The 27,155-nt window shown below is 34.4% G+C and overlaps 1 long non-coding RNA gene across 1 annotated transcript; it reads left to right on the top strand.

The window, feature by feature from the left end:
• The first annotated feature begins 3,893 nt into the window (after window positions 1–3,893).
• Window positions 3,894–26,705, top strand: LOC150081712 (uncharacterized). The gene is made up of 4 exons (XR_016547253.1): window positions 3,894–3,989; window positions 12,156–12,208; window positions 21,489–21,586; window positions 26,661–26,705. It is a non-coding gene; the product is annotated as an uncharacterized LOC150081712 (long non-coding RNA).
• The last annotated feature ends 450 nt before the right edge of the window (window positions 26,706–27,155 follow it).

Here is a 27,155-nt window from a genome sequence, read left to right on the forward strand (position 1 = left end):
CATATTTTCTGAATTGTTTTCCTCACTCAGTATAATCAATCATTTCAAAAGATTAAGGCTATAACTATAGCTGAGAAATCCAAACTGAATTTCACTGACACCTGTGTGAATTGCAGTAATCACGTACTATCTCATGAGACTGCTGCTGGTCGTGATGGAGGTATATTATGTAATGCTGCCACATTTAGATAAAAAAAATATTTTCCTCACTCCTGCCATCATTCCTATATACTGGCAAACCCAAAACCAGTGAAAGATCATTCTATTCCTCTAATTTACAGACTGATTTCATTATCAGCTGCTTGAGCAAAACCTTAGAAGACTTACTTGGTATCTCGAGTCCCTAGACTTAATTAAGAACATTCACTGTGGATTCTGAAAAATCAGTCATCTTTAGATGGGGATTTAAAGCTGAATCAAAACAGAAATGAATTTCTTATCATAATATTACTTGATATCAAGAAAGACTTTGACACCACATAGCACTTTGGCATCTTACCTGAGAAGCCATTTACCATACTTAATCCAAACTTTCCTCTAGTCCAGTTCCTTTCAAGTTTGCTATTGGCAAGTTCTCTCCAAAACCTTTGTCCAAGAAGAAGGAATCACACAAAGCTCTGTTCTCAGTGCCACTTTATTTGCAATAGATTAAATCATATGACTAAAATCATCTCAAACTCAAATGGATTCATATGTTTACACTGATCACACAATCTCCTGTCACTCTCAGAATATGAACTGCATTGAGAGACAACTGAAAATTTGACTGAACTGTGGATGATGCAAAACAGACTATCCACCCAGAAACCTACTGCCATGCATATCTTTAACAAGAAGAACCCAAACTTCATTCAGTCTCTTCCAGTAGTAAAATAGTATTCACCTTCTGGGTTTAATTTATGATAACGAGTTAAAAGTATCTAGACACATCAGAAATGTCAGACTACTTGCCAAAAGAAAAAATAATACTCTGGGTCATCTCAGCCACAATATTGGTACAGACACCTTGCTTTTCTTACATAGATCCTTAATCAGGTATCACTTGTACTGTGATATGTCTGTTTATAATTCTGTTAGGGAGAGTGCATTTATTTTTCATTGCTCCTATTAAACCCAAATGGATTGCTCTTGGGTGTCTTCAGAACACCTCCAGCTCCGGTACAAAGTCTATCTTCAACCGCATGATGCTTCTCTGAATACCAGGATAAAGATGGTACTACTAAACTACACAACCAGGATTCAAAGCCCACTCTGTTTGGTCAATACTTGTGCTCCACTGTTTATGACCCATTATAGAAACAAACCACAGGCACCTCAGCCTGCTGGTATCAGATACAGGAACTAACAGAAACAAACTTCAGTATAGTCCTCTGAGATTGCATAGATCCAGAACATCTTATCAGAAACAAACTTCAGTATAGTCCTCTGAGATTGCATAGATCCAGAACATCTTATCAGAAACAAACTTCAGTATAGTCCTCTGAGATTGCATAGATCCAGATCCTCCATGGATCCACTTTCACACTGTCTCATGGCAGTCACTTCCAGCAGTGGGGAAAACACTCTCCAGCAAATATTAATATCCAACAACTTTGCATTGCTCATATGCAAAATTATCCCCACTTTGTTAAAATTTATATCAGTGGATGAAAGTTTGCAGCAGTATCAGTAAAGTTACTGATACCACTATTTCGGTACCACTTCTCATAATGTAGTTATTACACTGCCAAGTTACATGCCATAAAGCTTGTTCTAGAAAATATTTCCATCTGTAAATCCCAAAGAGCAATGTACACAGACTTGCAAAATGCTCTATTAACTATGCATAACTCCTTACTATCTCTTCTTTCCTTATTAAATCACATTATGACAGAACTGATTATCTGTGGTCATCGGCAAGTAGTTGTCTATGGATCCCAAGAACACAGAGACACCAGTGTATTTCTGGGATCCACAGTACATTGCCAGGTAATGGATGTGCTGATTATGCAGCCAAACAGCACAGTGCAAACAAATTTTCATGAGCAAATTTTTGATTACAGATCCTCTATATGAAGAATTTTCAAAGATCAGTGGATATTAATATGGAAAATACAGTCACGTAATAACCTTCAGCAGTTAAAACTTGAACCACAGCTGTGGTTCTTCAGCTTTTGTTTAAACAGGAAGAGCTTATCTTAACAAGAATTTAAATAAGACATAAGATCAGATAAGAATTCAAATAACACATAATCCAGCTGACCTTTGAATTTCCCAAAACTGTGAGCTTCTATCACCCATTTAGGTAACTTATTCCAGTAATTTACAGTTCACTGGCTAAAATAAAACTTCCTGCAATCCAGTCCAAACATTGTCCCTCGGAACTTGAAATTATGGCTCCTTGTTCTAGAATCATTTATTACTGTGAAAATTTCATCCTCATTCATTTTGCTTATAACACCTCAATCAAACATCCTCTAAGGTGCCTAGTTTCCAAGCCCTGCAACAGACATATTCAAAGTCTTTCCTCATATGGATGCCCTTTTGCCAATCTCACCAGGCGAGTTACCCGTCTTTGGACCCTTTCAACAAGTACAATGTCTTTCTTTAGGTGTGGCCTCCATACTTGAACACAGTATTCCATGTATCGTCTAACAATAGCCTTATATAATGGGATTATGACATCCTTATCTCGTCTAGCAATTGTTCAATAAATCATCGATAGGACACCACAGGTCTTCCTTGCAACCAGTTTACAATCCTCGGAGAACTTCATATCTGACTGTATTGTAATACCTAAGTCCACTTCCAGCTTTAGTTCAACTCCTCCAAGTGTATAAGTTATTTTGGGGTTACTGTTCCCCCAGGTGCAATACCTTACACTTTCCTGGATTAAGCTGGATTTCCTGGATTAAGCCTGGAAACAGCATAGCTGCCATTTTTATGACCATCCCTGAAGTCTATCTAGGTCATTCTGAAGAAGCTCTGCAATTCAGTTTTTATTTTTATCTTTATTTAGAACAATCTTTATTTTTCATGTATAAACACACATGAAAAATAAAGATTGTTCAGCTTACTGCCAAATGTGAATTCGCATATGACTTTATTAAAACAATGTGATGTTCTTTCCTGCTGATACATCACTGCTACAACTATACAACCAGGAATCATCACAATCCTAAAAGCTTACTACTGTCAAGAAACATGCACTAGAATCTTGGAAAATATGGAAGATTTTGCTAACTCATTTGATGCAAATGAGTTAGCCAAAAAAAAACCACTTGTGTTCTAGATACTCTTTATCTTTTAGCCACATCATCGAATCAAGTGTCTGGAAACACTTTTCAGAATTTTTTTTAAAGTCAGTATGATTATTACTTAAAATTGTGGCTACTAGCACCAGTATGTAACATAAGTCTTTATGCTCAATTTTGATGTAGGATCGTATTAAATTTTTTATTTCATAAGGTTAGATTGTTTCAAAACTTACTCAATAATTATTTAATATAGTTTTGATGAGACATTATAAAAAAAAATTGTAATATTGCTCATGTAGGAAAAACAATGAGTCTACTTGTAAGTTGTATGAAAATTTGATTGATTGCTGGAATAATCTGGTAGTACAATCTGGAAAAGCAAATACAGCAATAAATTTGATGTGACAGTTAAATTAAATAAAAGAAAGAGAAAAAACAAAGAGTGCAGATAACAGTGATGTTAATGTGAATGAGACCAGGGTAAGTAGTAACATAAGTAGCAGATCAGTGTTGATGATCACCTGTATATGGAGGTGCATATATTTTTTCTGTTTATATGATGCTTCAAGAAAAATTCGTAATATTATAGTAATCACTTAATGTGATAGTCTCATTGCTGCTACTAATAAAGCATATAATTATTTAATTCATTTTCAGCTATTTCTTTGGTAGTTTCTAGTGGACAAAGGAGTGAATTTTTAAAGTTGTGGAATGCTGCCTTCTCAGAAACCATGTCAAATCAAAATGGAATTGGTAAGACTTTTATTAACCCAAATTTTTGTAATGCTTATTACTCTGTCTGTTTTGCGAGTTATTTGATTTCTTGTTACTGGATGATATACAGAAGTCCACTGGTACATTCATACCCGACTGTGCTTATGATTTAGTCAGATGTTTTCTAGTAAGATTAGTGGTTTTCTACATTATTCTAAGAAGCAGTCCCTCGGGAATTGGTACTTAGTGCCATCCTCTTTGCAATGAAAATAAATATAATAGTAGATGATCTCCACATTGTAGTTAAAAATACTGTACTAAACAAAAAAAAAAAAAAAAAAACCCCTAAGTGCAATATAAGAATAGTGTAGCATAATAATGCTACACTATTTTTATATCACATACTGCACTATGAAATTATATTTTGTGTTACCTTTTTGCAGTTTATTTGATTTCTTGTTACTGGATACAGAAGTCCAGCGGTTGTAAACTTTTATACCTTACTTCCCCCCCCCCCAATATTTCATATACTTTATGCCCCCTTCCAAAACAAGTAAACATCAACAGATTTCATAAAATTTAGTATATATACAGGCTAGCCTCGATTAATTCGTCCCGCAAGTGCATTGCACAAAACGGAAACACATTAATCAAATATAATAATCAATAGGAAAAATTATAATTGGTCCTTGACCTTCTGGAATGTCCATAAAGAATTTTAAAAATAACTTTTTAACTGTATACAATGTAAAAGGTAATGAAAATAATTATGGAATTAAATGTTTATTGCATAAAACAGTGGTCCCCAAACTGTGCGCTGTGGAATATTTTAAATTTTTGAGGGAAACACAGTGATACTCGACATCTGTCGGACTCTGCGCGAACTACTAGCTCGAGCTAGTTCACAGTTTCAACATTTCTTATTAAGTTGTTTGGACCTAACTACTAAATGGAACTGTTAGGTATTTCTTTTGGTTTGGGTGCGCTGTGAAAAAATTGCTGAGACACTAAGGGCTCCGTGAACCGAGAAAGTTTGGGAACCTCTGACATAAAATACACAATGAAGAAATGGCTGTTGGGGAAATATTTGAACAGTGTTGACTTTCTCTTTTCATCAATCAATTTCCAATAACCGACGATAACAACAATGTTCTCTGGGCCCTGGCGAAATAAATATTGCAGAGAACCTCAAACCTTTTGGTTGAGGTTCTCTGTGATACAAAAGATTTCATCTAATTTTTTTACCATTATCTCCTTTGCGGTAACGTTTTCATCTGGTTCATTTAAAAAAAATTTGAATTTTTTAAATGCAAATCTGCATTGACTTTATTAGCGGGAGACAAACAAGTAACACGTCTTCTTCCAATGGTGGATGAAACACACCGAGGCGGGCAGCAGGAAAACATTTGTTTATTGCCCATCTGACGCACAGTAAGCTTAACGCGTGATTCAAATCTTTTTCAACTATCGCATAAAAAAAAAAAAAAAAGATCATGTTAACTGGAAATTTGCATCGTGTAAAGTGAAAAGTAGTATAATTTTTTCAAATAGCGGTAACTAAAAAATGCGTTAATCGAACTCGCGTTATGCGAGGCCTGGCTGTACTTTTATAATTTAATATCTAGTTCAATACATTTAATCTCAAAGATTGAAATGAATGAAATAAAATTAGTGAAATGGTAAAAGTAGGGAGGGGGGAAGAAAAGGAAAGACAATTCAATAAACCAAAACATGCCCCTTAAAAAACCAAGTGCCCATACTCTGGTAACTTCTGCCTTATAAAATTATGTTTAAAGGTACATTCATATTATTGTAAATTTGTAATCCATAACAAATAAAAACATTTTATAAAAATGCTTCTAATATTAATTATATTCCTGTGGAATTTCAGAAAGGAATATCAGTGTTATATCTTATATTGGTACAATTAATACATTGGTGGCAAAAGTCTTCTACTTCAACTCTCACTTTTTATTAATTTCCAAGGCCAAGTAACCTTCAAACCATTTGCTAAAGCACAGTCAACATTATCATTAATACAGATTCTCAGAAATGATGCTAATAAAACAGAACTATTTACCTTCCTAAACTATAGGTATATAACACCTATTGCAATAACGTTAATATTTCGTACTAACCATTTGAAAGACACAGTATGGCCGTGGCAGCCTATGTGTCGTAAAACTCCATTACAACAACAACAAGGCTAATTAAGAAACATTTTCACCTATTTTATAAGATAAACACAAATAATATACACAGTCACACCATTAATAATGGTAATAATGGTGGGTCAGTGTATTCTTGCATATCTACAAATAATCTTTATTTGCAGGAAAATTAATAACGTGTCAAAAATCTTTAGTGTTTATGATAGTCTCTAGTTTCTGTGGAATACTCTCCACCAGTTTTTTATAGAATTCCTCTGATATTTTCTACCATTCAGACTTCAAAGTAGGACTAGTTCAGCTCTGTGTTTTGGGCAGTCTCTCCTTACACACACCTGATGAACCACTTAATCCCAGAGATTCTCTGTTTGACAGAAGTCAGGATGGCTGGATGGGAATTCCAACTTTTCAATGCTTATGTCCTCATAACAGTTCATCATAGTGCAAGCAGTATGACATGGAGCATTGTCCTGCTGATACTGGTATGGGCTTCCCTGATATACTTCCGTAACTAAAACAGTATTGTCTAGGATGTCTGAATAGACCTCAGCATTCATGATTTTGTCCAAAAAAAATCAATGATCCCTGGCTAAACCATGAGAAACAGTCCAGACCATCATGCTGCCTCCTCCAGAGTTCATTGTTGGGACAGTACAGTCTGGCAGGTAGCTTTCTCCAGGTGTTCACTGCACCCAGGTATGACCGTGAGGCTAGTAGAACTGTAGATTCCTTACTCCAACGCATAGCTTTCCAGTGACCTATGGTCCAAAAACGGTGCATCTTACACCAAGATGGATGGTGTCTGGCATTGGTTGGAGTGATTAACTGTGGACAACTGCACAACTGTTGTCACCCATGTTGTGCAGCATCCTGTGCACTTTACTGGTACTAAAATGTGAACCAATCATCTCACTGAGGGCTTGTGTGTGTGTGTGTGTGTGTGTGTGTGTGTGTGTGTGTGTGTGTGTGTGTGTGTGTGTGTGTGTGTGTGTGTGTGTGTGTGTGTGTGCGTGCGTGCGCGCGCGCGTGCGCGTGACAATCTGACCTGTGTTCTGAGCAGACAATTCTTTGGAGGGCTCTTCTGTCATGTATGTTCCGTTCAACTTCAAAGGCTTTTGGGTTGTTTTGTGATGGTTTGAGCACCTATCCACTTTCATTTGCAGATCACATCACCAATTGTTGACCTAGGGATCTTCAGTGCCATTGAAATATCACATACAGACCGATTCCTTGTGTGGCACCCCATTATCATTCTGTGCTAGAACTACTAATTCTGTTAATTGCAGCATTAATCTTGAATCCACAGTCATACTACTGTATCCTCAAAGACCTTTGAGCATATGTATAGTTTTACCTATCATGTGGTGCTTGGGTAGGATGTGGCCAACTGTCATTGGGGGAGCATCCTGATATTAATGGTAGGGCAGTGTATAATAGCAAGGATCATGGTTGACAGATGTTTAGTGACTTCTTTAAACCTTGTGAACCACTGAAAATTATTTGACCAGCACATAACATCCTCTCCAAGAACTGTTTTTAATATTTTGTATAGGTCTTTTCACTTTTCTTCAATTTGATACAAAATTTAATGCAAATTTGCAGCTCAGTAAAATCACTAATTTTAAAATGTGACAAAACATCTTTTCAACATATACCAATTCACACTGATTGCAGAAATTCTGGTAATTGATGCATTACCATGTCTAGATGAATCACTGTACATGTTATGACAAATTAAAACTTACTACAATGTTATAATTTCAAGATACAAAGTTAGTGTCTAAACTTAGTATTATCAGTAGTACACAAATGATGCAAGAAAACAAGCTTATACTGCACCAGCTAAATCTCTCTCTCTCTCTCTCTCTCTCTCTCTCTCTCTCTCTCTCTCTCTCTCTCTCTCTCTCTCTCTCTCTCAAGGAGCTGCAGTGTGTAGTACACGCTTCTTGATTAGACCGGGGTTCGAGCCCGTCGCCACCAAATACTAAGAATGCGGAAAGGTCAGGGGATGACCACCGCATATCCCGGAGCAATATGGCCTTAGTTGCTAATGCTCCTAAAAACCAAATAACAACAACTCTCTCTCTCTCCCCCTCCACGTCATCTGTCTGACACTTCCTCTAATAATTTGTCACACATCCATTCCCTCTGAATGTTTCTTCAGTTCCTCCTTGAATTTATTTAAGCTATCAAATTCCACAATGACAGATGGAAATTTGTTCCAGCAATCAACTACCTGCTGGCTAAAGACAAATTTCTGCACAACTGCTCTATAACTATCTTTCCTCAATTTGAATTTATGCCCCCTCAGGTTTGTAATCTGAGCAGGAGGAAGAATCCTATAAGAATTGAGCCTGCTCAATCAAATCCAATGACTTATACACCTCAATTGCCTAGTCTCCGGACATTGCAATTTGCAGAACTTAAGTCTTTCTTGGTAAAAGCAACCCTTTGTTCCACTCACCAGTCTTGTTCTCTACTCGTTCCAGCAGCTGTACATCCTTCCTAAAATAAGGCTTTCAGGCCTGAATGCAGTAGTCAAGGTGTGACTTGACCATTGCCTTATACAAAGGAATAATCACTTCCTTTTCCCTACTAGAAAATTTCTGTATATCATTGATAATACCCCATGACCTGTGCTGGCAGCCTGTCTGCGCTGCTCAGAAAATTTCATATCTGCCTGCAAAATTACTTCCCGGACTTTTTCATTTTCTACCATCCTAAGTGTAGTACTACACAGTTGGTACATTTCTTTGGGGTTACTTCTACCCACATGCAGTGCTTTGCATTTGTCAATGTTAAACTTCAATTGCCACTTCTCAGCCCATCTGCCTAAATTTTCTAGATCCTGTTGCACACTGCCATTACTGTCATTAACAACCCTGCCAACCTTTGTATCATCTGCAAACTTTGACATCAAGCCTGATATATCTTCATCAATATCATTGATAAATATACAAAACAACAGTGGGCCCAACACTGAACTCTGGGGGACTTCACTAATAACATTAGTCTATGAAGAACAGCATCCATTGATTACCACTCACTGTCTTCTCCCACTCAACCACCCTTTTATTCATTGTAACAACTTACCCTTAATGCCATACTGCTCCAATTTGTACAGTAGTCTTCCATGTGCAACAGGTCAAAAGCTTTTCTGAAATCCAAGTATATGATATCAAAATTATTTTTTGCATCCAGTTCCTTTGTAACCACATCATAGTATCCAATCAGATTTGTCAAACAGGACTTTCCCTTAGCAGTCTTATTGCTGCAGTCTTGTCTAGATGATCCTGCAATACATCTTTAACCATTGACTCCATTATTTTCCCCAGAACAGAAGTTAAACTAACTAGTCTGTAATTACTTGTGTCACCCTTAGATCCATCCTTTGTGAATTGGGGATATATTTGCAAATTGTGCGTAGCACACGCTTCTTGATTAGTTTGGGGTTCGAGCCCGTGATTGCCAAATACGGAGGATGCAGAAAGGTCAGTAAATGACCACCACATATCCCCGGAGCAATGTGGCCTTAGTTGCTAATGCTCCTAAAAAAAAAAAAAAAAAACACATTTGCAAATCTCCAGTCAAGGATGCTCTCATAATTATGGCTAAGTGTTTGCTTACTTCATTTGCTACCTCCTTTAATATAGCTGAATAGATCCCATCCATACCAGATGCCTTTCTTATCTTAAACAATTTCTCCTCCACTTTGCTCTCAGTTATTACAAAACCATTAGGCACCCTGTTATAGTTTGATGAACTTCTGGCATTTTCCTCCCTTAATAACTCCTCCTTTGTGAATGTAGATGCAAAATACTCATTCAGATTGTTTGCTATCCTAGCAGAATCATCTGCAGTTGAACCACTGATACCGTGGACCAATCTAATTCATCCCCTTCTTTCTACAGTTTATATAAGTAAAGAAGTCCTTGCTTGTTTTCTTAGCATCCTTTGTCAAAGATTTCTGCTGATAACAAGATCAAGAGTATTTCTCCCTCTGGTTGCCTCTCCAACGTGTTGCTGTTGAAAACAATCCAATAGATCCATGAAAGTCTTGCTAGTGTGCGAGTGACCAATCCACAAGTTCCAGTCAATATCTAGGAAGTTTAAATCACCATTGTTGGTGTTCACTGTTCATTTAGTTATGCTGAGAACACATGTCAGTTAGCAGTTGGCTGCATTGACAGCATTTATATTGCTTAACAGTGTTTACTCTTTCTTAACATGGTGGGATGGTGCCCAAAATCTAGAAAAAATGGTGGTGAGTCATCTGACAGGTGTCAAACTTTCTCTTCAATTTTTTGAAAATGTTTTGGGTTTTTTGAATTCTGTTTAAACAGTGCCAATATTTCATCTTTTCTTAATCGATTGCAGTAGTTGTCTTGTATACTTCTTTTCTTAAGTTTTAATAAAAAATTTAAAATTTTAAAACATGCGTATGTTTTACACTTTTTATTTTCAAAAAAACAAAAAAAATAAAAAAAAAATAAATAAATGAATTCTGCTGTACAAAAAAAAAATTGTTTTAGATATAGAATAGAAATATCAGTCTCTTATTATCTTCCATTTCCCATTTAAAAGATCGTTAAATGCATGAAATTTCAAACGTGCACATGGCTTGTATTTCTGCTTGTGTGTATATATACTATCATTGAATTATATTAAATATTAACATAAGTTAAATTATAATAAAGTGAATAAATAAATAATCAAGCATTCATTAGAGGCAGCGACATGCAATTCCTCCATATGAAGCTAAAATACATCCAATATTTTAAATTAAATAAAATAAAACAAAACAGTTTTTGCCATACTACTGGCTTATGTTTTATTTTATTTAATTTAAAATATTGGATATATATATATATATATATTGAGTACTATTAATTACTTCTAGTTTTAAGATTATTTCAAATTTGGCATGTCTCACAGTGCACAAAATTTGAAACTACATATCTTGCTTCTCTAACGTAGTGGCCATCTGGAGAGAATATTGACTTTTGTATAATTGTGTTTTTGAACTATTGGAAGAAGAAAAACAAGTAACCTGAAACTTTAAATAAATACAGCATTGGCATTTGTCTGGTATCATTGCTACTCTTGTGGCAAAAAGCCAAATAGTTGAAATCATGGTGTAGGATAACCTAACAAGTTCTTGTGTGCAGTTTCTCTATGAAACCGAAAAAATATCACTTAAATTATTGCAATAAAAGTTTTTGACTATACATTATTTGGGAAGGCCTAAAATATATATCAGATTTTTAATCATTAACTGTTAATGCAGGTACATTACTTTCAAAGGTCACCTCTCAAGTTACCTGTCACTACTGCCAGTTTAAGTGCAGTTATACATCACTTCTCTCTTTTTTTTTGGAGTGCACACTAATGCCAGGAGTGTAGTTCATTTTTTAAACCTAGGCCTTTTCCATATGGTATGGAAGGACATTAAGTAATTGTAACTACATAACACTAGTGTCTTTAGAATCACTGTTATTCTTATTAGCCTTGATTGTGTGGAGAAAAGTTATATAACAAAAAAAAAAAAAAAAAAAAGAATATGTCCATTGAACATAAAAAATTAAGGTTTTGAGGACACTGATGTTATATGAGAAAGGCAACTACAATACACATGCTTTATTGAAATTTTAAAATTTATTTTAAATATCTGAGATTTTTTTTATTTATAAAGCCAGATTTGTGTTGAACCAAGTCTTGTGAAATCAGTGGAAAGGGAAGTTTTATTTTTTTTTACATTTCAAGGTAGGATAGCATGAAAATGAACTTAAAATATTCAGTAATTTTTAGATGTAAAAAAAAAAAAAAAAAAAAGTTTGAACAATTTTTTTAAAACTTTTATCTAAAAAATTTAAAAAGAAAAAAAATAAGTAACAATTTTAATTTTGATATACTTTTGATATGTTGTGAAATAACATGAAATCTTATAGATTCAATTTTTTTAAAAAATATACTTGAAAAATATTTCTTGTTATCTTGATTAACCACAATTTATAAATATAATCATTGTTGATTTCAGATAATCTAACAAAGAATGATGAAGAAGCAAAAGAAACCACTTTGCCAAGACAGGTCAGTGACTCTCATCTCTCAAGAAAGAAAAAAGTACTTTTTATGGGCCAGGGTAATGATTTAAAATGAATAATGTTATGTTCAGTGTTCTTCAATTAATGTATTTTTATTTTCTCAGTGGGTATATAAAAGCTGGAATTCACAGTGACAAAAAGAATACTTTTAACGGAATAATTTAATTGCTATTCTTGAATAACTATTTTTGAGTTCTATTTTTAGGGTATCCTAAACAAGTGTGGAGACGTTTCAAATACAGTGTTTTGAAAGTATGTGCAAAAAATTGTGGGATGCATTTTTAGGATATAAATAAATAAAGAAAAAAAAAAAAAGAAAAAAATTGTCCTAATAAATGTGTTTGAAAATGCTTTACTATACAGGAATGAAAATTGAATTTTCATTCCTGTGGTCACGAAATACGGTCAAAAAGCGTTGTCAGCTTCAGGAAGGAAAATCGTTTTGAATATTTTCGTTAGATTCTTTTTAATTTTGAATTGTGTTAAATTGATTTGAATTGTGCTAAATTGATTTTTAATTATTTATTTTTTACTCTAATGTAAGTTTTCGATTTTTTCGTTTTAAGTGTTCTACGTACTATATTGAGGTAAACTCCTCTTATTATTTTACAAATATTAATATCAATGTAGAACGTATTGAGTATTACAGCTCTGATTCATACTATCTAATTGTTTACCTAAGTAAAGAAATGTTTGCTTATTTTCTTTGCATTCTTTGCTTGAGGTTTCTTTGCATTCTTTGCCAGAGGTTTCTTTAATATTCTTTAGTTTGCTAACCCCCATTGTGCTTTCCATATAGAATTTAATTAATGACATCATCAGTTGGCTTCACTGAATAGAATTTGAAACCTGGCTAAGATCATTGCAGCACCTTTACAAAAGCAAAATCCTTCCCCTTTACCATTCAAAGCAGTTATTTATATCTTTAAGCAGATCCAACATCAAATACACTCACCTAGTGGTTCCTTTATCTGGAGATTCCTAATGCATGGAAGGGTCGCTGCTGGTAATCAGATCAAGAATATTGCTTTCTTGTGTTTGCTCTCTATAACATGAAGTTGTGGAAAATAGTCATCCATTAAATCCAGAAAAGGCCACTTGTTGTGTTTTTTTTTTTTTTTTTGGATTTATTGGTTACTCCCTTGCTACTGTGAGAGTGACCAGCTCACAAGTTGCAGTCAATATCTGTAAAGTTAAAATCCCCCATAATTTATTTTAAAATATTGATTTATGGCCAACTCTGTTTGTCTATATAGCTGTTTATTATACTCATCACAGTCATTTTTGTTTTCCCACTGCTTATGTCACCAAAACTGATTTAACATTTCACTAATCACCCATGTCTACTGGGTGCACTGCCTTATATTCTGTGTGCTTCTTAACCAAGAACATAACTCCTCCCTATCCTTTCTGTACACAACATTCTACTCACCATATTGAAATTCTGCATTGTTTGTGTGAGTGAACCATATCTCCAGTATCCCTACAGTGTTCACATTTGGTGAATTAAGCAGTACAGTCAGGCATCGCATAATGCGAGGTTTGATTAACGAGTGTTTCAGTTACCGCTATTTGAAAAAATTAGACCACTTTACATGATGCAAATTTCCAGTTAGCGCGATCTTTTTTTTTTATGCGATAGTTAAAAAAGATTTGAATCGCGCGTTAAGCTTACCGCATGTTGGACAGGCAAAAACAAACGTTTGCCTGTTGCCTGCATCGGTGTGTTCCATCAGCCATAGGAAGAAAGCGTGTTACTTGTTTGTCTCCCGCTAATAAAGTCAATGCAGACTTGCATTTAAAACTTCAAATTTTTAAATGAGCCAGATCAAAATGTTACCGTGAAGGAGATAACGGTGAAAGAATTAGATGAAATCTTTCTTATTGCAGAGACCCTCAAACAAAAGGTTTGAGATTCTGTGCAATATTTATTTCGCCAGGGCCCAGAGAAGATTGTTGTCGGCTATTGGAAATTGATTGATGAAAAGAGAAAGTCAACACTTTTCAAATATTTCCGCAACAGTAATTTCTTCATTGTGTATTTTTTGTTAGAGGTTCCCAAACTTTCTCGGTTCACGGCACACCCGGACCAAAAGAAATACCTAACGGTTCCATTTAGTAGTTAGGTCCAAAGAACTTAATAAGAAATGCTGAAACTGTGAACTACCTCAAGCTAGTAGTTCGCGCAGTGTCCGACAGATGTTGAGTATCGCTGTGTTTCCCTCGAAAATTTAAAATATTCTGCAGTGCACAGTTTGGGAACTACTGTTTTATGCAATAAACATTTAATTCCATAATTATTTTCATTATATTTTACATTGTATACAGTTAAAATATTATTTAAAAGGTATTTTTAAAATTCATTATAGACATTCCAGAAGGTCAAGGACCAATTATAATTTTTCCTATTGATTATTATATTTGATTAATGCATTTCCGTTTTGCGCGATGTGCTCGCGGGACAAATTAATCACATCAATCGAGGCCAGCCTGTACTTCAAATTCATCAAATTTGTTTACTATAATCCTAGCATTAGTGTTTTTGTTCTTAATAACTCCAACACAGTCTAAGTCTAATGTCTAAGTTTATAGATGTATTAACTTATCCAATAAGCATGTCTCCTCACCCATGTCTTGTAATCGTCAACACCTTGCTTTCCAGCCTGATACATGTACCAGTAGAAGCAGTGCAAGTATTTCCTCAAGCTAACAGTTTTCTGACTTGCCTACTACTGTCCCAATAGCATCAGCAAATATTCTTGCACTCCTTCTATTTGAGTGTATCTCATTCCTGTGAAAAACATTCTCTCCTGTTAACAAGCACAGACCATGCTGTAAAAGTTCTACCTGATGAACCAGCCTCTCACAATCTCTCCAAGGCTGAATTGATTCACTCTATAGTTTTATATTCTCAAAGCTTCATCATGTGCTCCCTCCTATCACGTTTAAGCAGAATTGCAACACTTTCAAATTATCCTAACTTGGCACTTTTTCTTAATACTACCCTGCATTTGTTAAGTAAATTCTCAGGTTGCCTGCTCTTAATATCTTTAGTGTCAATTAGTACAGTAGTATTGCCTTTTATCCTCTATATCATCAACCTTTGCCCCTGGTAGCCATATACCCTGGTCCTACCCCACCTATCCTTTTTTGCAAAATATATTTTTTATTTCCCTGACAATAGAGTTATTAATGTTGTAAGAAGAATGTACTATACATAGAAGAAATGCAAAAATAACGTAGCATTTCTTTGCAAAATGATGTTGTTCATAGGATTTAAATAAAGATGCTCCTGATGTAAAGTGCGTGGCTCTTAACAAAATATTAACTAATGCTGACCCTTGCTAAACTTTAAAATCATTTGGAACCTAATCATGCTATACATAGACGATGTAAACTTTTTAAAGAAGCATTTTGACTTTTGTGAAAACTGTAAACTCTCAATGGTTAAAATTGCCAAAACGGTCAACCAAAGTGCAGCAGAAGCATCTTACAGATTAGGATTAAAGTAGCAAATTGTTCTTCAGGGATTAATGGTTATAGCCCAATTTTTATAGCTCTTTTCAGAGAAGTGCAAAGAGCTATAACAAGTAGGCTAAAACCATTGATAAAACACTTATCAAGCCTCACATGAAAGATATTGCAGTGTGCATGTGTAATTTGGAATCTGATAAAAAAAATAATGCAGTACAGCTGTCAGATGTCGTGTTCAGGACTATGTTGCTGGTTTGTCAACTGAAAATCAAGCAATGGGTATTCATTCGATTAGAGGGTAATTGAATGAATACCCATCAAGGGTGATTTTTTTTTTTTTTTTTTTTATTCATAATGCCATTTTATTCATCAGAAGAACATAAAATATTGTTTAAAAGTTAATTTGAACATCAGTGTTGGGACATTTGTGCCACAACATGTTCACTGCATATCATAGTCAGACTGGTTAGTTGTGAAGAACATGCATCATTGTTTCTGCTGACATAGAAAATATTTCATCTTCAGTTGCTTTCAATTGCTTTCTTTTTTAAACATTGTCTTTGAGATAACCCCATGGGTAAAAACACATTGTTTTAAATCAGGTGGAATTGGAGGTCATGCTAGTCCTTTGCTGTATGCCTCGGGGTAACTGTTAGAAACCATCGTGTTCTTGAAAATTTCATTTAGGAACTCTGAATGAATTGGAGAGTATTCAGTGTTGCCAACCAAATCTCCAAAATTTTCTCTACAAAGTAATAAGCAAAGGTAGTACAAAAAATTTGAAGCTTTCAAAACTGAAAGGAAAATAAATGTTATGATGAATAAAATATCACTTTGTAGATCAGTCTGCTGATGTATCAGGGTTTTCTGTGCTGCTAGTATTTGTCTACTATAGGTCTTTAAAAAGCAACATTAGTGTTGAATAAATATTCAACTGCATAAACAAATTCTGGTTGCACATAAAAGACTGCTGTGCAAATTGGAGCAGTTTGGCATTACGAGTTATGGTATAGGCAAGTTACTGCTCTAGATAGGGATGGTTGAGTGTGAGAAGACAAGAGAGTGATTATTATTAATGGACACTTCTCTTCATGGACTAATGTTATTAGTGTAGTCCCCTGGGTTCATTGCTGGGCCCATTGTTATTTTATTTATTTATTAATGATATTGATGAAGGCATAATGTCTAAGTTTATAGATGACACAAAAGTTGATAGGGTGGATAACGACAGTAATCAGGATAAGTTGCTGCTACAAGATCTAAAAAAATTAGGTAGATCGGCTGAGAAATGGCAGTTCAAGTTTAACATTGACAAATGCAGAGTACTGCTTATGGGTAGCAGTAATCTCAGTTTATGAACCAAATGTATGGTACTATACTCAGGATAGTAGGAAAATGAAAAAAACATGGAATAATTGTGCAGTCAGATAAGAAGTTCTCTGATCAATGCAGACATGCTGTCCGGGCAGCTCATGGCTTGTGTCAATAATATACAGTAACTTTGGTAGCAGGAATAAAGAGGTTGATTATCCCATTGTACGAGGTAATGGTTAGGCTGCATCTTCAGTACTGCATGCAGATCTATAAGTCTCATTTAAAGATGTGGATCTTTTGGAACGGGAGCAGAGAAGGGCAATGAGATTAGTGATGGGAGCAAAGCTGTGGTCTTACCAAGTGGTCAGTTTTGCAAATTGCAAAACTGACCACTTGGTAAGTTTTGCAAATTGCAACCTCTGGAGGCACTAGGATCTCAATCAGATCAAGCTCTGCAAGGTGACCTGCTTAAATTGTTAAAGACTTTGAATGGGTTGAGCAAGCTCAATGCTGATGCATTTTTCCGCTTGCCCAGACTACACAAAGTGGGGGCATAAATTCAAATTGAGGAAAGTTGGTTGCAGGGTAGATGTGCAGAAGTTTGCCTTCAAACAACTTCAACAAACAAACTTCCATCTTCCACAGGCGATGCAGGAATGTTTTCCCCCCTTCTCCCTGATGCTGTATAAGCTTACTTTCTTGCATCATATGCCACTGCTAATAATTGTAATAATTTAATTACAAAACCATGAATTTAATTGTAAAAACTGTGTTGATGTGTATTCAGATGCTTCTTGGACACCAGTCGTGAAAATGGCAGTCATTGTAATATGATTCCAAGTACCAAAAAGTAGCAGCAGTCTTATTTTACGCAAATAGGCACTTGCAATTAAAACAATACCTACTTCTCTGAAAATCCTGCTGGATGAGGCAATAAAAAATTTTTATTATATTAAAATTCAACTATTTAATTCATACTTAATTTTTTCTGAAGAAATGGGTAGACAGCATGGTGTGCTGTCTTACCCATTTCTTTTTTTCTTTGTCTGCTTTTTCTATGTACAGATAACAGGTTACTATATTATGATGTGTTAGATCAGTGATTCCCAAAGTGGGTGCTACCACCACCTTGGGGGCACTAGAAAACTCAAGGTGGCAGTTAGGGGACCGTTGGAAGGCAAGGGGATGCAAGGCTGCTCAAAAGGGGCAAAGAATACAAATTGATACCTCCTACGCATAAAGTTATATGTCTGAAAGGCTGATTTTACAGTACAGCTGTTTGAAGTTCAAATATTTTCCATTTTTCTGATTTAAAGAATTCTATTAACTTAATTAACTAATTTAATCACAACTAAATCGACATAAATTTATTTTGAAACAAAAAGCTTATCATTAAACTTCAAACAGCTCTACTGTAAAATCAGCTTTTCAGGCATACGACTTTATGTGTAGGAGGTATCGAAATAGTGCTTCTCACATTCGATGTAACATGGCAAGAAAACATGAAAGTCACAACCATATGAATCGAGCAGGCTAAACAGGACTAAACACGCGCAGTGTGGTGAGCGCTTGCACAGTTTCTGTCGAGTCCAGTGTTTCATTCTTTGGGACGATTAAACATGACTAAACATGCATGATGTTAGCGCGATGCAACGAGTGATCGTGCACCTTCTGTCAAGCCCAATGCAGAATACTATAAATATAATCTTACCTGAGGCTAGCTTTCAATAAATTGGTGTGCATCAGCTGGTTTTGTATGTACAGACCTTGTGCTCTTTGATGCTGTGTGTGTGTGTGTGTGCTATTGCTATTACTACTACACCCTTTTGCGGCATCATCATGGCGGTAGCAGCAATACATAGTGTGCTACGTATTGTTATTCATTATTAGTATTATTACTCTACCCAGATTCAGACATTTCGTAAGTACATTTTTTTCTTTCTTTGTAGAATTTTGGCATTAACTGTTGGAGAGACTAATCAGTTCAATATGAAATTATTAGAGAAATTAGTGGTTGTTCGTAAAACTGTCACCAGTGTTAAGCCACCAGTGATAACGTTATCTTATTTAATAAATAAAATATAAAATAAGTAATAATGCATATATCTATAATAATGTATATTTTACAGATATAACCATACCATGGCAGAACCAAAGAAGAAATGTAGGCAGTATAGTATCGAATATTTAAAGTATGGCTTCATTCCATCACCTGCAAACAAGCTATTACCAATGTGCCTGATTTGCCAAAAAGTGTTTTCCAATTTTCCAATGAATCTATGAAACCTTCAAGATTAGGAGAACACTTGAAAAAAATTCATGTTGACATGACAAATAAAGATTTATCTTATTTTCAAGCACTTCGAGACCAATTTTGCAAACAACTGACGTTGTCAAGTATGTTTTCAGATGCATCAAAGCAAGAAAATGATGGATTACGTGCCTCCTACAACATTTCATTACTGATTGCCAAATCTGGAAAGCCACATACTATTGGTGAAGAATTAATTCTACCAGCTGTTAGTGAGATTCTACAGTGTTGCACAAGCCAGCCACTGACATAATCAAGAAAATCCTTTGAGCAATAATACAGTACAACGATGAATTGACAAAATGGGCAAGAATGTGGAAGACACATTATGCAATTTTTTGAGGACTACCTAATTTTCGTTACAACTGGATGAATCAACTCTACCAGGGAATGAAGCCTTATTGTTAGCTTATGTTTGGTTTATAAAAGAAGAAAAATTAACTCAAGAGGTATTATTTGCCAGACATTTGGTAACAGATACTAAAGGAGAGTCGATATTTCTTGTTGTGGAAGAGTTTTTTAAAGAAAAAGAGATTCCTCTTACGAATATAATGACAGCTGCAACTGATGGAGCTCCGTCGATGGTGCAGTGCCGAATGTAATGGCGGTGCATTGCGCGAATCATCGACAACATTTAGTTGCAAAAAAACTTAGTGATTGCTTGCATTGCTCATTGCAGTATGTCATTACAGCAATTAACAAAATCAGAAACAGTTATCTCAATGACATTATTCAGCCAGTTGTGCATATAAAACGATGAAGAATTTAATCGTTTGCTACTCCACACTGAAGTTCGCTGGTTGTCGAAGGGTGCCTGTCTGAGTCGCTTTTATAGTCTTTTTGAGACAGTTTTAGAATTCTTTGAAAACAGAGATTCTTCCCTGCACGACAACTTGAAAAAGTTTAAAAGCGATGTAGCTTATATGTCAGATTTATATTTCAAGTTTAATGAAATGAATTTTCAGATGCAAGGAGATTAACTGAATTTGATTAAAACGAAGGCTGTTATATCTGCATTTGTTTCAAAGCTTGTTCTGTTCAAATGCAACTTGGGACGTGTAGAATTTTACCAGTTTCCGAGTCTTTCTGCACTGAAGGACAGCACAGAAATACATGATGATGACATTCAAGTCTACTGTCATCATATGGAAGCATTACATAAGGACTTTTCCAAACGATTTTCAGATATTCTTGCCAAGAAGATTCCAGATTGGGTTTTAGATCCATTTTCAGGTGTTGAGGAAACAGTAATGTAATTACAAGAAGAATTGATTGAATTAAAAACCAAAAAAGAGTTGAAGATCAAATTTAAGAACGGGTACCATCATTTCTAGTTGCAGCAACAAATTATAAACAAATCTTTATTCTGGATTATGGACCATTGTGAAAAAGTTCCTAATTGTGTTTCCAGCATCATATTTAGTTGAATGTGAATTTAGTGCCGTTACGGACCTATTGACGAAAAAGAGAAACTGACTACAAATAGTGGAACAGGGCGATTTAAGAATGCTGCTTACTAATATTGAGCCAGATGTGGAAAAATTAGTCTCATGGCATCAGACCCATCCTGCACATTAATTATTTTTATATGAATAAATCAAGTACTTTTAGATACTGTTGTACAATTATATTTTTGTTTATAAAATAAATGCTTAAATTTTAAATAGTTTTTTATTAAAATTTAATTTTCAATGTATCATTTTTGACTGACTTTATGGAGGGGGGTTGCTGATGAAATATATGCTCTAAAAGGGGACGGTAGTCCGAAAAAGTTTGGGAAACCCTGTATTAGATGTTTTGAGCTTTGTAATCAAGTGCTAATTTTATTGGATTCCAATTTGTGAATTTCTGTTGGCTGGTCATTCTGGAAATTTTTGCAAGTGCTAGATGGGCTAGTGTACTGGTTATAGTGAAAAACACAAACTACTATTAAACCTTGATTTTTATGATCATAATTTCTCTTTACAAAAAAAATATAAAATATTAATTATCTGTATTGGGATTATTCAGTTTGCAGGTTATCCATATATTATTATTTATTATTTTTTTATTTTAATTTTTGTTTTTTGGCAAATTCATTTGAAAACTTATGAAAGTGTATATCTTTTTGTTCAAATTAATATGGATTTTTTATTTGGATATTTATTATTATTATTTAAATTTTAAGCTTATGAATGTGCTGCTTGCCAAAAGAAAGCCACAGTCCCTCTGAAAGCTTTATGCAGCCATGTCTGTTGTATGCTTTGTTGGAAAGAATTCTTGAAGGTAAGATGGACATTACATCAACTAGTTTAATTATATATAACGGTTATAAAGTCCTTTCCTACTTTTAAAAATTAATAACCTGAAAACTATAGGTTGTATTGAAAAATCTTTCCCCTCCCCCTTTTTTGTTTTTTATATTATAATCAGTATATGTGGGATTTTTTTAAAACAAGAAAAAAGTAGTTCAAAATTTGATCACCAGGGATAAGTGATTTTTTTCTGTCCAATAAACAAAATACCTTTGGCATTCATTATAAAAAGGAATGACTGCGATCAGAGAAACCAGTTTAAAACAGTGGAGGGCATTTTGAGACATGCACAGTTAATGTCACATGATATCTTAACTATTGTAGACCAAAATTATTCTGAAGATTAATGAAGTGAAATGGAAGCAGGAGTTTTTTTTTTTTTTTTTGCAGTATGGTGCTACACACACTGTAGTGATATCAAACATTTCCTACAAGAAACCTTCACAGAAGAGTAAATTGTCATTTTTTGCCTACACAATTTCACAACCTAAATCCAGCAGACTTATGGTTGTCGAGACGTCTGAAACTGTTTACAGAGTTTCAGAATTTCCCTTCACCTCTTTCATATTTAAATGTGAAAAGACACCATCTGTCGGGTAGTGAACACTATCAGAAATTTTGAAGGCAGCTGTGGAAATCATGTCACCTTGTGTTGATTGCTTATTAGAAAAGAATTAATCAACACATGGTGACATGTGGAGATGTGATCATCAATAAAGACTGCTGAAAAATTTACCTTTGTGCTATTTTTTATAAATTAAGCACTTTGGGCACTCCCCTGATGGTGAAAGTTTGAACTAATTTTTATTGTTTAAAATAGTGGCTCCCAATATTTTGTCACTCTAGTCACTTGAGGCTAAAAGATGCATGTTTATGACACACCTAAATAGTCACTGCCATTAAAGTCGATGTAGCACACACCAATTTACCGGGGCACGCCAAGTTGGGAACCACTCGTTTTAAAAAACCCACATATACTGATTACAATGCATAAAATCTATAGTTTTTTAAGTTATTAATTTTATTAGTGGGAAAGGACTTTATAACCATCCTGCATATACTAAAGTTTATTTTTATTAAATTTTTATTTTGTTTATGACATTTATAAAATTATTTCACACCATCTTCCATTGAAAATACTATAAAAACATTGAATGCTCCTGCTCCATACCCTAAGTGTCATAAAAGTATTTGAGCAATAAATGTAGGTAGATTCTGTGCATACAGGCTATTGATCTGTTGAGGAATTAGGAGTGCACAGGTTGGTAACGTTTTATAGCGAGACGAGGGGAAACAGGGATCAGGTCTAAAATATTAGTTTTAGAAACATTATTACTTAGCTGATTTTATATTCAAAACGTTGAGTACCAAATTATTTTAGGAAAGAGTGCTAACTACATTATTCTGCTGTTAAAACACCTTCCATTATTCAATAAAACTTTTCTGAAAATTCACATGGTTGATTAATGAGAAGAAAATAAAATAGGTGATTATACTACTTAGGAACTGATTTCCTAAAATGCATTTATCAGTTATAAAAATTAAAAAAACAAAAAAAAATTGACCATGATCCTCATGTCACATATTTTGAAAAGTTGCAATAAAGATTGAACATTATGAAATAGGCAGGGCACTATGGAACTTCCAAACAATCCTTCAATAGTTTTCATTTGTCTGTCATTTTCAACTAGTTATCTGAAAACAAATTCAGAAGAGAAATGAAATTAAAAGTATGATATTTAACAGGTGAGCAACCCCATTTTTTGTTCTGTTCCCTGAAAAATCACTGAGGTAATATGGGCAAAAGCTGATTATGAGAAAATATAATGATAAGTTTTCCTGATTATGCTTTCTCATATTGAGGGCTTAGTGTCTGACAACATTAACTACAAAATTGCATTTTTATTTTTAGACAACTCTAGTTTAAATTTATACAAATAACAGTGCATAACATGTCATAGATATTTCTTTGGTAGTTTAAAGTTAGCTTGGGCTATAAACACATTTCTAGTAAACCAAGAAAATGAATGTCAAATGACTGTTTCTTGGGTTAATTACAAAAACGTTTACTACAAAATGATTTTGTAGTTAATGTTGTCTGATGCTAAACACTATGTGAATATATATATTAAAAAAAAAAAAAAGAAGAAAAAAAAAGAGAGATTAAATCATCAAATGGGTCCCTTAATTGGTTGCAATGTAAGATGAGCTGAACAGTTATTTCTCAATGATACTTCCAACTGAAACCAACTTGTATTTTTTGGGAACATTAAGGAGTTAGATTGCTGCAAAATAAGTGATATAATGATATCAGAGAAGCATTTGTTAGAAAATGCTACTGAGGTAAGGTTGAAATACTCCTGGGGAGGATGTAAGCCATAATTGCATTTGAGTGTGGCAGACCATTGGAAATGTAAATGAGAATGCCATTGGGAAGATCCTCTGGGACTGAAGACGTGCTGATATCTCCCCAATCTACAGAGATAGTGCTGAGAGGAGTTGGGCAACTGTAGCCCAGTGAGTTTGACTTGTATGATAGAGAAGATCGTAGAGTCTGTGATTAACAATGCATTATATGGTCCTCTCTACAAGAATGGTACCTTGAATAGATGCCAGGGTTTGTTAAGGTGGAAGGGTCGTGCATGAACAATCTATTAAATTACTGTGATGTAATCATAAACAGGTCTGAAAGCCTCATTTTAAGAAGGATGTAGATTGCTGGAAGGGCAATGAAATTGTTGAAGGGTGCTCTTACCAAGAAAGGCTTCAGTTCTGCAAATTGCAGCATCTGGACACTAGGCACCTGCGGTGAGATCATGGAGGTATTTAAGGCCTTGGATGGATTGAGTAAGCTTAATGTTGGTAGTATTCTTCCTCTTCCTTAGACTACGCAGGTTGTGGAAGGTTGGTTGCAGGATAGATGTGCAGAAGTTTTCCATCAGACAGTGGGTGGTTGATTATTGGAATAAACTTTCATCTGTTGTGGAAGTGGGTAGTCTGAATAAATTCAAGGAAGAACTAGATAAATTCTTGAAAGGGATGGATAGGTGAGGTGGTTTTTTTTTTTTTTTTTTTTTTTTTTGCTGATGCGCTATGAGCTTTCTTTCTTGCTTCATTTGCCACTACTAATACTAAGATATTACATATTATAATGTTTCTGTATGCTACCATACTTTTTTGACACCAGTTGAAGAGTTACCGGTATATTGATAGCTTGAAACTGTCTGATTGACACTGTACACAGTTTCATTAGTAAAATTATTTTAATTAACCTGAAGTTTGTTTTCTTTCATGTGAAAAGATATTTGGTATTTGCATGCATTGCAATTTTGTACTTTGTCCCAACTAAATTTTTCTAGTCCCTTTTCGAGACTTAAAATGATAACTTGAAATAACTATAGGATTTTGAATTATGAGGAACATACTAACTTTAAATTATCCAAATCATTTAATTATATTGTATTTAATGATATTTTATTGTTTATTCATTGGCCACTCTCCCAAGTTCATCGCCTTTATCGACCTTGACCGTGTATGGATTCATCACAAGGTGCGCAAAAAAAATATTTGAGATTCACATATCAAACTTTTAACTCTTGCAGAATCTCTGCCTCCAATCTTATTGAGCTCTGTACATTTCATTTTATTCCTTGGTTAAAACTGTACTTCCTTTTTCGGTTCTTCCGTAGCCAGGTAGGAAGGAGCAGCAGTGCGTAGCACACGCTACTTGATTAGACCGGGGTTCGAGCCCTCACCACCAAATATGGAGGATGCGGAAAGGTCAGGGAATGACCACCGCATATCCCGGAGCAATATGGCCTTAGTTACTAATGCTCCTAATAACCAAACAACAACAACTTCCCTTTTTCATATGCTATTATTATCACTTAATTTACTTAAACACTCTCTAGCTTGGCTATACAGCCAAGCTAGAGGGTGTTTAAGTAAATTTTTTTTGTCATCATCTTTGGTTCTTCCAAATTGGCTTTGACAAGCTGGGAAAACTTAAGAAGATGATGCCATCTCCTTAAGAAATAGTTAAATGCAGTTTGAATGCATACTTCTAAATTTTGGAAACATAGTGGTGCTTGGGCTACTGAAGTTATCATTCAGAAAGTCCAGTACAATATAACAGTGGTTATTGGGTCTCAACTCTTTTAGCTTGGTTAATTTTTGATTCCTTAACCAAATATATCCAACTTATCTGTAAATGAGAGTGATATTGAAACCTTCATGCTATGGGTAGGACATATGCTGCCTATACATGTACTGTAAATCAGGCTAAATGTGGGTTACTTTTTGTTATTCATTTATAGGTTGAGATGCATGGAAAAGGGAATTTATACTTTAATGTGCATAAAAAATGCAGAGTCATGATAATTTGAAAAAAATGCTCACATTAAATAAGTAAATTAGTTCTTGTTTTCTAACATTGTAGCTACCCATTATCATTGTGCATACAGAAGAGAAGCTCAGAAGACGGCAAAATATTTCTCATGGTGACCTGTGGGTTTGACGCTATTGCCTTCACCTGTTGACACATTTTTCATAAAACATGAGTTTTTATAATTGTGAAAAATTCTCTTCTGTTTGTTTTCTTCTGTTGGTGTACAGAACTTACATTTTTATCACTTTTTTTTTTTAAATTACATGTAAAATTCTTTTTTACTGCTACAATTTAATTACTGATTAGGTAATACTGTTTTTCAGTGAATATTTTTAACCTCATAATTTATGGTTCCATTTTGTGTTATAACAGAAGTAATAACATAACTCTAATTTTCACAATTTGTAACTACTCTGCAAAATTTCAAATACTAGAATTTATTTCAAAGATATAAATAATTTTTATGAGATAAAATTTACTATATAGTTTCCAAATCTGAGTTCCAAGTTGTAGATTTAATTTGGAAAGTATTCTTTTGGAATTTACTTCTAAATTCATTAAAAAATATATAATTCCACATGATTATATAATGTATAATCACACAGTAATATAAGTACTATTTAAGTTTCAATTTTTTTTTTTTTTTTTCCCTTTTCAGAATGAGAAGTGCTGTCCAATCTGTAAAACACCAGTAAAAAAGAATATGCTGCAACAGCTGTATTTTAAATCAGCATTTATAGCTACAGAAGTCTGAATGATTGATAAACAACTAAGAATTATTTTTTATCAAGTTAAGCACTTCTCATAGATATTGTTCAGAGATAGAAAACAAACTGCATAATTATTTTTAGCAAAATGAGTGATGGTACAGTGATTACTATTGAACTCAGAAAATAATGACCACCTTGTAAAATATGCATCATGGATATTCTCATGCTACCAAAATGATGTGCATTGTTCACTTTGGAGTTGCGCTATGAACAGAAGTATTAATGTGCCAGAAAATCCCAATCCTACCAAATTATTTTTGTATATTAGCCAAAATAATTTAAGTCTGTGTGAATCACCAATATTTTTATCTGCTTCATTTGTATAGTGCCTGACAACAAGATGTTAGATCTTTAATATCCTTCCTGGTTTTTTTGTTTTTCTT

Source organism: Mastigoproctus giganteus, chromosome 8, assembly GCF_048544385.1.
Source record: "Mastigoproctus giganteus isolate SK-2022 chromosome 8, ASM4854438v1, whole genome shotgun sequence".
Classification (NCBI taxonomy): domain Eukaryota; kingdom Metazoa; phylum Arthropoda; class Arachnida; order Uropygi; family Thelyphonidae; genus Mastigoproctus; species Mastigoproctus giganteus.